This window comes from Musca autumnalis, unplaced genomic scaffold (assembly GCF_047663935.1).
Source record: "Musca autumnalis isolate F117 unplaced genomic scaffold, ASM4766393v1 scaffold_3, whole genome shotgun sequence".
Taxonomy (NCBI): Eukaryota; Metazoa; Arthropoda; class Insecta; order Diptera; family Muscidae; genus Musca; species Musca autumnalis.
Genome location: NW_027411866.1, coordinates 24,256,531 through 24,270,777, shown reverse-complemented (window position 1 = coordinate 24,270,777; position 14,247 = coordinate 24,256,531). Strand labels below are relative to the sequence as shown.

The 14,247-nt window shown below is 41.7% G+C and overlaps 1 protein-coding gene across 2 annotated transcripts in view; it reads left to right on the top strand.

Annotated features, from left to right (window-relative positions):
* The first annotated feature begins 738 nt into the window (after positions 1-738).
* The window catches only part of eIF5 (eukaryotic translation initiation factor 5), a 37,633-nt gene continuing 24,124 nt past the window's right edge, over positions 739-14,247 (top strand). The window contains exons 1-3 of one of the 2 annotated variants that reach the window (XM_073978715.1): positions 739-972; positions 1,947-2,043; positions 2,877-3,006. The gene's annotated coding sequence lies outside the window, so the exon portion shown is untranslated. The remainder of the gene's footprint in view (positions 973-1,946; positions 2,044-2,876; positions 3,007-14,247) is intronic. The other variant, XM_073978717.1, reaches the window with a different exon arrangement.

Below are 14,247 nucleotides of genomic sequence, written 5' to 3'. Positions count from 1 at the left end.
ACCACTCTTACCATTAAAAAGTAAAGGAACAAAGCTAATATAACTCCTGTTATCAATTTCATGTGGATGTTGCAGATGAAATAACTTGTGATAAGCTTTGTTCCTTTACGTGCAAGAATCTTCAAGTTTTGCCACTTTTTACTCGAAAAGCGTTCCTTTACTTCTGACACCACACCATGGTACAATAATACAGGTAGCATTATCATGCCAGCTGATGGTAACATAATGTGTCAACTGCATTGAATTGATGTCAAATTTTGACACCTTATGTTACCAACAATTGCCGATGCGGCTACCTGTGTATTTGTACCATGCACCACACAATTCATATGAGAGCAGTTCACAACTTTTGCTACTTTTGCCGGTTTTACCATTTTCAAAAGTAAAGGAACAGACCAGTTGTAAACTGCTCCCATATGTATTGTATGGTGTCTGAAGTAAAGGAACGCTTTTCGAGTAAAAAGTGATAAATGGTCTGTTCCTTTACTTTTAAAAATGGTAACAATGGCAAAAAATGGTAAAAGTGGTGAACTGCTCTCATATAAATTGTATTCATTCTAAAGTAAAGGAACGCGTTGCAGGTTAAAAATGGTAAGAAATGGTAACCTCAGGCACGTAAAGGAACAGAGCTAAAACTTGAAGATTCTTGCACGTAAAGGAACATAGCTATTATGTATACTTCCGTGTCATCAATCATTTCGCTTTGAATGAATATCCCAACTTGACATGTTTGCTGGCCACATGATAGTTAAGATTCTCTTTCACATCGACATTTTTTTCATTTTTATACCTATAGAACCCTAACCACATTATCTCAATTATTGTGCATTGAAATAATTGCGAATTAACATCGTATTTTGAAGAGCTGACCAATTTTTTGAGTTTTTCTTTGAAAATTTCTTGTGCAAAGCGTTAAAAATCATTGAGTAATATTGTTAGAAAACTTTTCAATAGTTTTTCAACATATTAAAGGTAATTTAAATGGAATAAAATGACAAATTAACTTGCAAAGAAACTTCTACTATAAAAGTGAGGTTAGAGTGAAATGGTGCAATTTTTTTTGTGTGCTGGCTGGCAAAAGTGAAGTGACTGGTTGGATTCGTTGCTTGCTTTTTTTCAGCGTTTGGCAAAAATATCATATCATGTGTGTATATGGGTATATAATTTGCAGTTTTGTATGTCGTCGATGCCAAAGTAACTACCAAATGACGTGGAAACCAACAAAAAAGAATTGCATAAAATTGTGAAAATTAAAAAATGTGTGAAGATTAAAGGCTTCATGCAGATCTATTATTTTCCACAAAGACCTAGAAAGCGAGAACCAGGTGTTTCTTAGACTGTCGCTTGACTAAGTTTGTAGTGAAATGGCTTCTCTGGTATTATGTGTGGGGGTGGGGGAGGACGAAAGGGGTCTTTGCCCATACATCCATCTATCTGTGAGGAGGATTCACTTACTATTTAAAGTGGTGGTGTGAAAATAATGAAGAGGGTTTAATGTGTGTTGTGTCGTTATGTGTATACTAAATATTGTTGGTTTATGTATACTATAGGGTATATTTGTATGTAATAAGTGTTACTTGGGGACCGTATGACACGACCAAGAAGTGTGGTTGGTGGGGGTGAAGTACCTTTAAGTGAATGCTTTAAGTATTTGCTAAAAATATTTACTTGTGAATGCAAAACACAAAAGCATCAATCACCCACCCCGGCGCCCCGGCCCTCGTCCACCTATCACAAACAAAAACATTGTCTTGGCAACAATAGCTTGCTCCACTAGCTAGTCGTCACTTTTATCAAAGAACCTACTAACCAGCCACATAGTCACTCTGTGAATGTGTACCTATTTATATACTATACAAATATGTTTTTATTTTAATATATTATTTATGTTTTTGTATTTATTTTTATTTCATTGTTATTGTTTTTCTTTTATTGTTTCGTTACAGTTGACGTTTTTCGTTGATTTTATTATTTCTCCTCCACACGCCCTGTGGTTGTTGTCCAATAAACAAACAAAAACAAGAGCGCAAAACAAAAATAAATGTAAGGAAATATTATTAAAAATCATAGCAATTTATGTTGACAAATTTCAATGGAATTTTTGTGAAATTATAAATAACTTATTTTAATATGCTTTGTAGGTATTTGTTTTTCTGTAACAAAAACATGGTAACGTTTTTCCAGGTTCCAGATAAATTTTGATAGGTTATTCTCCTCTAGTTTCTTGATGTTTAAATTTAAATATCTGTGGACCCTAAGTAGTGGCAGTTGCATTTAGTTCAACCCAGTTTCGTTTTAAGTTAAGGCGCACCAACCAAAGTGTTATGAAATTTTAACCAGAGATAGGTTTTGTCGTCCCGATTGCAATGATATACATCTTTGGTGGAGGGAAGTTGAATATCTAGACCTCTAATCGAAATTTCTACAAAGAAAAGATACTAAGGCTAGTCTAGTTTTGGAATTTTTTTTTATCCCGGATCAAGATTCCATTTAAAATTAAAAAAAAAGAATTAAAAAAAAATCGTAGCAATCCGGAAATACATTTTTGTGGTTCCGGGATTAGTGTATATAATGGAAGGCTCTATCCCAATTCGTCTAAAAATTCACCCAAAGGGTTTCCTTGTTTTCTTTGGCAGGAAAATATGATCCTTTAGAGCTAACATAAGCTGCTATATGTTGATGGGCGACGAAAGAAATTTAAACTCTTTTACTTCAGGCCTCTTGGTAAGAGTGAGAAAGTGCAGGAGGCATCAGATGACCCCTGCGGTGGTCTTCTATTTTTATTTAGTGGGATCAAGAACTTCTTCATAACTTTTTGTGGAGACTAATCTTATCATTTCTTTTATCTGATTTTTGTTTTCTTGTTTTCATTACAGAAAGCAGTATAAGCTTTAAATTTCACCTTTAAAACACTCATCGCTATCTACCTATCTTACCGAGTGGATTATTTGGCGCACCCCAAGCAGGGGAACATATTGTTTTATATGACTTTTGAAAGAATTTTAGGTAAGTGCAAAAAAAATTAATAATTTTAAAATTTTAAGATTTGAAGACCCCCCAAGGAGGACTTAAATTCTATAGAAGACATCTAAGGAAGTTTTCTTTTCTATAGAGGACACCTACGGATGTCTTCTATTCTACAGAAGACCCCTACGGAAGTCTTCTATTCTATAGAAGACCCCTACGGATGTCTTCTATTCTACAGAAGACCCCTACGGAGGTCATCTATTCCATAGAAGACCCCTATGGAGGTCATCTATTCCATAGAAGACCCCTACGGAGGTCATCTATTCCATAGAAGACCCCTACGGAGGTCATCTATTCCATAGAAGACCCCTACGGAGGTCATCTATTCCATAGAAGACCCCTACGGAGGCCATCTATTCCATAGAAGACCCCTACGGAGGTCATCTATTCCATAGAAGACCCCTACGGAGGTCATCTATTCCATAGAAGACCCCTACGGAAGTCTTCTATTCTATAGAAGACCCCTACGGTGGTCTTCTATTCTATGGAAGACCCCTATCGTGGTCTTCTATTCTATAGAATACCCCTACGGAAGTCTTCTATTCTATAGAAGACCCCTACGGAAGTCTTCTATTCTATAGAAGACCCCTACGGAGGTCATCTATTCCATAGAAGACCCCTACGGAAGTCTTCTATTCCATAGAAGACCCCTACGGAGGTCATCTATTCCATAGAAGACCCCTACGGAGGTCATCTATTCCATAGAAGACCCCTACGGAGGTCATCTATTCCATAGAAGACCTCTACGGAGGTCATCTATTCCATAGAAGACCTCTACGGAGGTCATCTATTCCATAGAAGACCTCTACGGAGGTCATCTATTCCATAGAAGACCCCTACGGAGGTCATCTATTCCATAAAAGACCCCTACGGAGGTCATCTATTCCATAGAAGACCCCTACGGAGGTCATCTATTCCATAGAAGACCCCTACGGAGGTCATCTATTCCATAGAAGACCCCTACGGAGGTCATCTATTCCATAGAAGACCCCTACGGAAGTCATCTATTCCATAGAAGACCCCTACGGAGGTCATCTATTCCATAGAAGACCCCTACGGAGGTCATCTATTCCATAGAAGACCCCTACGGAGGTCATCTATTCCATAGAAGACCCCTACGGAGGTCATCTATTCTATAGAAGACCCCTACGGTGGTCTTCTTTTCTACAGAAGACACCTACGGTGGTCTTCTATTCTACAGAAGACCCCTACGGTGGTCTTCTTTTCTACAGAAGACCCCTACGGTGGTCTTCTATTCTATGGAAGACCCCTACGGTGGTCTTCTAATCTATAGAAGACCCCTACGGTGGTCTCCTATTCTATAGAAGACCCCAACGTTGGTCTTCTATTCTATAGAAGACCCCTACGGTGGTCTTCTTTTCTATAGAAGACCCCTACGGAGGTCATCTATTCTATAGAAGACCCCTACGGTGGTCTTCTATTCTATAGAAGACCCCTACGGTGGTCTTCTATTCTATAGAAGACCCCTACGGTGGTCTTCTATTTTATAGAAGACCCCTACGTTGGTCTTCTATTCTATAGAAGACCCCTACGTTGGTCTTCTATTCTATAGAAGACCCCTACGGTGGTCTTCTTTTCTACAGAAGACACCTACGGTGGTCTTCTATTCTATAGAAGACCCCTACGGTGGTCTTCTATTCTATAGAAGACCCCTACGGTGGTCTTCTATTCTATAGAAGACCCCTACGGTGGTCTTCTATTCTATAGAAGACCCCTACGGTGGTCTTCTATTCTATAGAAGACCCCTACGGTGGTCTTCTATTCTATAGAAGACCCCTACGGTGGTCTTCTATTCTATAGAAGACCCCTACGGTGGTCTTCTATTCTATAGAAGACCCCTACGTTGGTCTTCTTTTCTACAGAAGACACCTACGGTGGTCTTCTTTTCTACAGAAGACACCTACGGTGGTCTTCTATTCTATAGAAGACCCCTACGTTGGTCGTCTATTCTATAGAAGACCCCTACGTTGGTCTTCTATTCTATAGAAGACCCCTACGGAGGTCATCTATTCTATAGAAGACCCCTACGGTGGTCTTCTTTTCTACAGAAGACACCTACGGTGGTCTTCTATTCTATAGAAGACCCCTACGGTGGTCTTCTATTCTATAGAAGACCCCTACGGTGGTCTTCTTTTCTATAGAAGACCCCTACGGAGGTCATCTATTCTATAGAAGACCCCTACGGTGGTCTTCTTTTCTACAGAAGACACCTACGGTGGTCTTCTATTCTATAGAAGACCCCTACGGTGGTCTTCTATTCTATAGAAGACCCCTACGGTGGTCTTCTATTCTATAGAAGACCCCTACGGTGGTCTTCTATTCTATAGAAGACCCCTACGGTGGTCTTCTATTCTATAGAAGACCCCTACGTTGGTCTTCTATTCTATAGAAGACCCCTACGTTGGTCTTCTATTCTATAGAAGACCCCTACGTTGGTCTTCTATTCTATAGAAGACCCCTACGGTGGTCTTCTTTTCTACAGAAGACCCCTACGGTGGTCTTCTTTTCTACAGAAGACACCTACGGTGGTCTTCTATTCTATAGAAGACCCCTACGTTGGTCGTCTATTCTATAGAAGACCCCTACGTTGGTCTTCTATTCTATAGAAGACCCCTACGTTGGTCTTCTATTCTATAGAAGACCCCTACGGTGGTCTTCTTTTCTATAGAAGACCCCTACGGTGGTCTACTTTTCTATAGAAGACCCCTACGGTGGTCTTCTATTCTATAGAAGACCCCTACGGTGGTCTTCTATTCTATAGAAGACCCCTACGTTGGTCTTCTATGCTATAGAAGACCCCTACGTTGGTCTTCTATTCTATAGAAGACCCCTACGGAGGTCATCTATTCTATAGAAGACCCCTGCGGTGGTCTTCTATTCTATAGAAGACCCCTACGGAGGTCATCTATTCCATAGAAGACCCCTACGAAGGTCATCTATGCCATAGAAGACCCCTACGGAAGTATTCATTCTATAGAAGACCCCTACGGTGATCTTCTATTCTATAGAAGACCCCTACGGTGGTCTTCTATTCTATAGACGACCCCTACGGAAGTCTTCTATTCTATAGAAGACCCCTACGGAAGTCTTCTATTCTATAGAAGAACCCTACGGTGGTCTTCTATCCTATAGAAGACCCCTACGGTGGTCTCCTATTCTATAGAAGACCCCTACGGTGGTCTCCTATTCTATAGAAGACCCATACGGTGGTCTCCTATTCTATAGAACACCCCTACGGTGGTCTCCTATTCTATAGAAGACCCCTACGGAAGTCTTCTATTCTATAGAAGACCCCTACGGAAGTCTTCTATTCTATAGAAGACCCCTACGGAAGTCTTCTATTCTATAGAAGACCCCTACGGAAGTCTTCTATTCTATAGAAGACCCCTACGGAAGTCTTCTATTCTATAGAAGACCCCTACGGAAGTCTTCTATTCTATAGAAGACCCCTACGGAAGTCTTCTATTCTATAGAAGACCCCTACGGAAGTCTTCTATTCTATAGAAGACCCCTACGGAAGTCTTCTATTCTATAGAAGACCCCTACGGAAGTCTTCTATTCTATAGAAGACCCCTACGGAAGTCTTCTATTCTATAGAAGACCCCTACGGAAGTCTTCTATTCTATAGAAGACCCCTACGGAAGTCTTCTATTCTATAGAAGACCCCTACGGAAGTCTTCTATTCTATAGAAGACCCCTACGGAAGTCTTCTATTCTATAGAAGACCCTTACGGAGGTCATCTATTCTATAGAAGACCCCTACGGAGGTCATCTATTCTATAGAAGACCCCTACGGAAGTCTTCTATTCTATAGAAGACCCCTACGGAAGTCTTCTATTCTATAGAAGACCCTTACGGAGGTCATCTATTCTATAGAAGACCCCTACGGTGGTCTTCTATTCTATAGACGACCCCTACGGAAGTCTTCTATTCTATAGAAGACCCCTACGGAAGTCTTCTATTCTATAGAAGACCCCTACGGAAGTCTTCTATTCTATAGAAGACCCCTACGGAAGTCTTCTATTCTATAGAAGACCCCTACGGAAGTCTTCTATTCTATAGAAGACCCCTACGGAAGTCTTCTATTCTATAGAAGACCCCTACGGAAGTCTTCTATTCTATAGAAGACCCCTACGGAAGTCTTCTATTCTATAGAAGACCCCTATGGTGGTCTTCTATTCTGTAGAAGACCCCTACGGTGGTCTTCTATTCTGTAGAAGACCCCTACGGTGGTCTTCTATTCTATAGAAGACCCCTACGGTGGTCTTCCATTCTATAGAAGACCCCTGCGGTGGTCTTACATTCTATAGAATACCCCTACGGTGGTCTTCTATTCTATAGACCTTGGTAGGGTCCTTCTATAAAATAGGTACCCCGGTAGTTGTCTTCTATAAAATAGGGAGCAACTGTAGGGGCCTTCTACAGAATAGCAGACCACTGTAGCGGTCTTCTGTAGAACAGGAGACCACTGTAGGGGCCTTCTATAGAATAGAAGACCACCGTAGGGTTCTTCTATAGAAAATAAGGCCACCGTAGGGTTCTTCTATAGAATAGGAGACCACCGTAGAGGTCTTCCAAGACCACCGTAGGGGACTTCGATAGAGTATAAGACCTCCATAGGGTTCTTCTATAGAATAGAAGACCACCGGAGGTGTCTTATATAAATTAGAAGACCTTCGTTGGGGTCTTCTATAAATTAGTCATATATTGGTCATATATTCTATAGAAGACCCCAACGTTGGTTTTCTTTTCTATGGGATATATTGTTCAAAATCATTTCTGAGTTCTTGCTCTCAAAAAACACTATCATCAACCGTCACTGCAGGAAGCAAAGAGCAAAATTTAAAAACTGCAACGTTCCAGTTAAGACAAAAAAGAAAACATGACAAAAATATAAAAAAAAATCCATTTCACAATAGCGTAAAGCTAAAATTAAAGTAATGAATGTGTTCATTATTGTTGTTGTTGTTATCGGGAAGACATGCACACGATACAAATAGACTGCAGACTAACTAAAATCCAAAAACTAAAGCAAAATAACAGAACGAACAGCAGCAATAAAACGCCATTACCTTTAAAGGCAGCAGCAAAAAACGTAAACTGGGCTAAAACTCAGGGGGAAAAGGCAAAACAAGACACTGAAGTTGTTTTGGGGAATATTTTTTGTTGTTTTTTTTTTTTTAATTTTTGTTATTGTCTTGAAATAAATAACACGTATGAAAAACCGGTCTTATTGTTGGCCAAGAGGTTATGTTTTTTTTTTTTTTTGTTTTGGTATGTGATATGCATTTTTGAGGTAAAAATATTAAACGAAACAACAAAAGAATTACATTTTAAAGTATAGCAGCGCAAAAAAACCAAGTAACTTGAACAACTTTAGCCCATAATGACCCCAAGGCAAATCAATCAAATAAATGACTTGACAAACAAAAAAAAGAAATATTACGACAAACAATTATCATTAAAGAGTAAAGGTATACGCAGATACACACATACATATGTATATCACATATCACGTGTCGGAAATTTACGACATGGTAAATAGAATTTTTTTTGGCACATGTCTTGGTATTTTTGAAATTTGAAAATTGAATTTTATGACCTCTTCCTTCGTCATTTGAAAACTAAATTTGAACAAGCATCACCTTTTTTATAGCTACCTTTGATATCTCTTGGCATATATTTTGAGATAAAACTGTGGGTATTGAAATTTATAATCATTATGTTGTACCACTTCCCTTCCTTCATCACTTGATAAACCTATTTGACGTCACGAGAGAACTAAATTTGAACAACCATCACCTTTTTATGATTACTACCTCTATGAATACACTTTAAATGGTTAATTTTATTTATTTTATGGAAGGGAATTCTTTGTGTTGTCAACGTAATTAAAAAAATTATATTTGTACATTTCTATTTGCTTAACGAGACAGACAGACACATAAGAAGAAGAAGCAACATATCTGTTTCAAGAAAAACAAACAAGAACAAAATACAATATACATATTCCAAAAAGCTCTGCTACCTAGTCAAAATTATCTACTGAGGTTACGCATCTCATCATTTTACAACCTTGAATTTGTTTATAACCTCACATACATAAGTGTGCATGTACGTATGTGATGACTGGGTTCTTTGGAATCTCTCCCAATCAAGATGAACGAGAATGTATTGAAGAAAAATTTTTATTCGCAAGCCATTATAACCGTAATGAATTTCAGAGGAAATGGCAAATAAGTGTCACCAATTCCCTAAAGATTGTGAAATTCAGCACAGTCTTCTTTATGGTCTAGTAAAAGAGGACATAATTCTCTTAAACAAGACGGACGGTTATTTTATAGGGGGTCTTCTATAGAAAAACAGACCAACGTAGGGGGTCTTCTGTAGAATCGAAGATCCCCGGAGGTATGTTCTGTAGAATCGAAGAACACCGTAGGGATCCTCTACAAAATCGACAACAACCGTAGGCGTCTTCTAGGTCTTCTAGAAGACAACCGTTGGGGCTTCTATAGAATAGGAAACCACCGAAGGGGCCTCCTATAGAATAGAATACCACCGAAGGGGACTTCTATCCTATAGAAACCCCCTACTGTGGCCTTCTATCCTATAGAAACCCCCTACTGTGGCCTTCTATCCTATAGAAACCCCTACGGTGCTATAGAAGACCCCTACGGTGGTCTTCTATCCTATAGAAGACCCCTACGGTGGTCTTCTATCCTATAGAAGACCCCTACGGTGGTCTTCTATCCTATAGAAGACCCCTACGGTGGTCTTCTATCCTATAGAAGACCCCTACGGTGGTCTTCTATCCTATAGAAGACCCCTACGGTGGTCTTCTATCCTATAGAAGACCCCTACGGTGGTCTTCTATCCTATAGAAGACCCCTACGGTGGTCTTCTATCCTATAGAAGACCCCTACGGTGGTCTTCTATCCTATAGAAGACCCCTACGGTGGTCTTCTATCCTATAGAAGACCCCTACGGTGGTCTTCTATCCTATAGAAGACCCCTACGGTGGTCTTCTATCCTATAGAAGACCCCTACGGTGGTCTTCTATCCTATAGAAGACCCCTGCGGTGGTCTTCTATCCTATAGAAGACCCCTACGGTGGTCTTCTATCCTATAGAAGACCCCTACGGTGGTCTTCTATCCTATAGAAGACCCCTACGGTGGTCTTCTATCCTATAGAAGACCCCTACGGTGGTCTTCTATCCTATAGAAGACCCCTACGGTGGTCTTCTATCCTATAGAAGACCCCTACGGTGGTCTTCTATCCTATAGAAACCCCTACGGTGCTATAGAAGACCCCTACGGTGGTCTTCTATCCTATAGAAGACCCCTATGGTGGTCTTCTATCCTATAGAAGACCCCTACGGTGTTCTTCTATCCTATAGAAGACCCCTACGGTGGTCTTCTATCCTATAGAAGAACCCTACGGTGGTCTTCTATCCTATAGAAGAACCCTACGGTGGTCTTCTATCCTATAGAAGAACCCTACGGTGGTCTTCTATCATATAAAAGAACCTTACGGTGGTCTTCTATCCTATAGAAGACCCCTACTGTGGTCTTCTATCCTATAGAAACCCCCTACTGTGGCCTTCTATCCTATAGAAACCCCTACGGTGCTATAGAAGACCCCTACGGTGGTCTTCTATCCTATAGAAGACCCCTATGGTGGTCTTCTATCCTATAGAAGACCCCTACGGTGGTATTCTATCCTATAGAAGACCCCTACGGTGGTCGTCTATCCTATAGAAGACCCCTACGGTGGTCTTCTATCCTATAGAAGACCCCTACGGTGGTCTTCTATCCTATAGAAGACCCCTACGGTGGTCTTCTATCCTATAGAAGTCTTCTATCCTAAAGAAGACCCCTACGGTGTTCTTCTATCCTATAGAAGACCCCTACGGTGTTCTTCTATCCTATAGAAGACCCCTACGGTGTTCTTCTATCCTATAGAAGACCCCTACGGTGTTCTTCTATCCTATAGAAGACCCCTACGGTGGTCTTCTATCCTATAGAAGACCCCTACCGTGGTCTTCTATCCTATAGAAGACCCCTACGGTGGTCTTCTATCCTACAGAAGACTCCTACGGTGGTCTTCTATCCTATAGAAGACCCCTACGGTGGTCTTCTATCCTATAGAAGACCCCTACGGTGGCCTTCTATCACATAGAAGACCCCTACGGTGGTCTTCTATCCTATAGAAGACCCCCACGGTGGTTTTCTATCCTATAGAAGACACCTAAGGTGGTTTTCTATCCCATAGAAGACATCTACGGTGGTCTTCTATCCTATAGAAGACCCCTACTGTGGTCTTCTATCCTATAGAAGAACCCTACGGTGGTCTTCTATCCTATAGAAGAACCCTACGGTGGTCTTCTATCCTATAGAAGACCTCTACGGTTGACACCTACGGTGGTCTTCTATCCTATAGAAGACCCCTACGGTGTTCTTCTATCCTATAGAAGACCCCTACGGTGTTCTTCTATCCTATAGAAGACCCCTACGGTGGTCTTCTATCCTATAGAAGAACCCTACGGTGGTCTTCTATCCTATAGAAGAACCCTACGGTGGTCTTCTATCCTATAGAAGAACCCTACGGTGGTCTTCTATCCTATAAAAGAACCTTACGGTGGTCTTCTATCCTATAGAAGACCCCTACTGTGGTCTTCTATCCTATAGAAACCCCCTACTGTGGCCTTCTATCCTATAGAAACCCCTACGGTGCTATAGAAGACCCCTACGGTGGTCTTCTATCCTATAGAAGACCCCTACGGTGGTCTTCTATCCTATAGAAGACCCCTACGGTGGTCTTCTATCCTATAGAAGACCCCTACGGTGGTCTTCTATCCTATAGAAGACCCCTACGGTGGTCTTCTATCCTATAGAAGACCCCTACGGTGGTCTTCTATCCTATAGAAGACCCCTACGGTGGTCTTCTATCCTATAGAAGACCCCTACGGTGGTCTTCTATCCTATAGAAGACCCCTACGGTGGTCTTCTATCCTATAGAAGACCCCTACGGTGGTCTTCTATCCTATAGAAGACCCCTACGGTGGTCTTCTATCCTATAGAAGACCCCTACGGTGGTCTTCTATCCTATAGAAGACCCCTACGGTGGTCTTCTATCCTATAGAAGTCTTCTATCCTAAAGAAGACCCCTACGGTGTTCTTCTATCCTATAGAAGACCCCTACGGTGTTCTTCTATCCTATAGAAGACCCCTACGGTGTTCTTCTATCCTATAGAAGACCCCTACGGTGTTCTTCTATCCTATAGAAGACCCCTACGGTGTTCTTCTATCCTATAGAAGACCCCTACGGTGGTCTTCTATCCTATAGAAGACCCCTACCGTGGTCTTCTATCCTATAGAAGACCCCTACGGTGGTCTTCTATCCTACAGAAGACTCCTACGGTGGTCTTCTATCCTATAGAAGACCCCTACGGTGGTCTTCTATCCTATAGAAGACCCCTACGGTGGCCTTCTATCACATAGAAGACCCCTACGGTGGTCTTCTATCCTATAGAAGACCCCCACGGTGGTTTTCTATCCTATAGAAGACACCTAAGGTGGTTTTCTATCCCATAGAAGACATCTACGGTGGTCTTCTATCCTATAGAAGACCCCTACTGTGGTCTTCTATCCTATAGAAGAACCCTACGGTGGTCTTCTATCCTATAGAAGAACCCTACGGTGGTCTTCTATCCTATAGAAGACCTCTACGGTGGACCCCTACGGTGGTCTTCTATCCTATAGAAGACCCCTACGGTGTTCTTCTATCCTATAGAAGACCCCTACGGTGTTCTTCTATCCTATAGAAGACCCCTACGGTGGTCTTCTATCCTATAGAAGAACCCTACGGTGGTCTTCTATCCTATAGAAGAACCCTACGGTGGTCTTCTATCCTATAGAAGAACCCTACGGTGGTCTTCTATCCTATAAAAGAACCTTACGGTGGTCTTCTATCCTATAGAAGACCCCTACTGTGGTCTTCTATCCTATAGAAACCCCCTACTGTGGCCTTCTATCCTATAGAAACCCCTACGGTGCTATAGAAGACCCCTACGGTGGTCTTCTATCCTATAGAAGACCCCTACGGTGGTCTTCTATCCTATAGAAGACCCCTACGGTGGTCTTCTATCCTATAGAAGACCCCTACGGTGGTCTTCTATCCTATAGAAGACCCCTACGGTGGTAATCTATCCTATAGAAGACCCCTACGGTGGTCTTCTATCCTATAGAAGACCCCTACGGTGGTCTTCTATCCTATAGAAACCCCTACGGTGCTATAGAAGACCCCTACGGTGGCTTTCTATCCTATAGAAGACCCCTATGGTGGTCTTCTATCCTATAGAAGACCCCTACGGTGTTCTTCTATCCTATAGAAGACCCCTACGGTGGTCTTCTATCCTATAGAAGAACCCTACGGTGGTCTTCTATCCTATAGAAGAACCCTACGGTGGTCTTCTATCCTATAAAAGAACCTTACGGTGGTCTTCTATCCTATAGAAGACCCCTACTGTGGTCTTCTATCCTATAGAAACCCCCTACTGTGGCCTTCTATCCTATAGAAACCCCTACGGTGCTATAGAAGACCCCTACGGTGGTCTTCTATCCTATAGAAGACCCCTATGGTGGTCTTCTATCCTATAGAAGACCCCTACGGTGGTATTCTATCCTATAGAAGACCCCTACGGTGGTCGTCTATCCTATAGAAGACCCCTACGGTGGTCTTCTATCCTATAGAAGACCCCTACGGTGGTCGTCTATCCTACAGAAGACCCCTACGGTGGTCTTCTATCCTATAGAAGACCCCTACGGTGGTCTTCTATCCTATAGAAGACCCCTACGGTGGTCTTCTATCCTATAGAAGACCCCTACGGTGGTCTTCTATCCTATAGAAGACCCCTACGGTGGTCTTCTATCCTATAGAAGACCCCTACGGTGGTCTTCTATCCTATAGAAGACCCCTACGGTGGTCTTCTATCCTATAGAAGACCCCTACGGTGGTCTTCTATCCTATAGAAGACCCCTACGGTGGTCTTCTATCCTATAGAAGACCCCTACGGTGTTCTTCTATCCTATAGAAGACCCCTACGGTGTTCTTCTATCCTATAGAAGACCCCTACGGTGGTCTTCTATCCTATAGAAGACCCCTACGGTGGTCTTCTATCCTATAGAAGACCCCTACGG